Below are 509 nucleotides of genomic sequence, written 5' to 3' on the forward strand. Positions count from 1 at the left end.
GACTTTACTAAAGAATTTAAACAAAAATATATGATAAAGACAGTTAGATACAGAAAAATATATTTATTTTATATGTGTGTAAAAATTAGACTTGTGATATTCACTAAATTTTAATATAAGAAGATTAAGAGATAAACACCTTTCACATAAATATAAGCCATCATCATCCAATGTAGGTACTGTATGTTGTGGGTTCATCTATTATATATATATATATATATAAAATAAAAATTTATAATGTTTTTAGTTTACTTGAAAATCAAAAACATATATGACTTTATATTTTATATAAATAAATGAATGTAATTTTAATATCTTTATGATGTATTTAAATTTTTGAAGTTTTCTATTTTTAAGAAATATAAAAAATTAGACAAGTTTTTTTTGCTTATGCATCAATTTTGAAAATTTAATTTCGGATCATAATAGTTTAATGTGTTCTAAAGTAGCACAGAATAATTGAAAGAAAAATTAATATTTAGTTTCAAAAATTTAAACTTTGTCGTCTG

Source organism: Atta colombica, unplaced genomic scaffold, assembly GCF_001594045.1.
Source record: "Atta colombica isolate Treedump-2 unplaced genomic scaffold, Acol1.0 scaffold107, whole genome shotgun sequence".
In the NCBI taxonomy this organism is placed as follows: Eukaryota; Metazoa; Arthropoda; class Insecta; order Hymenoptera; family Formicidae; genus Atta; species Atta colombica.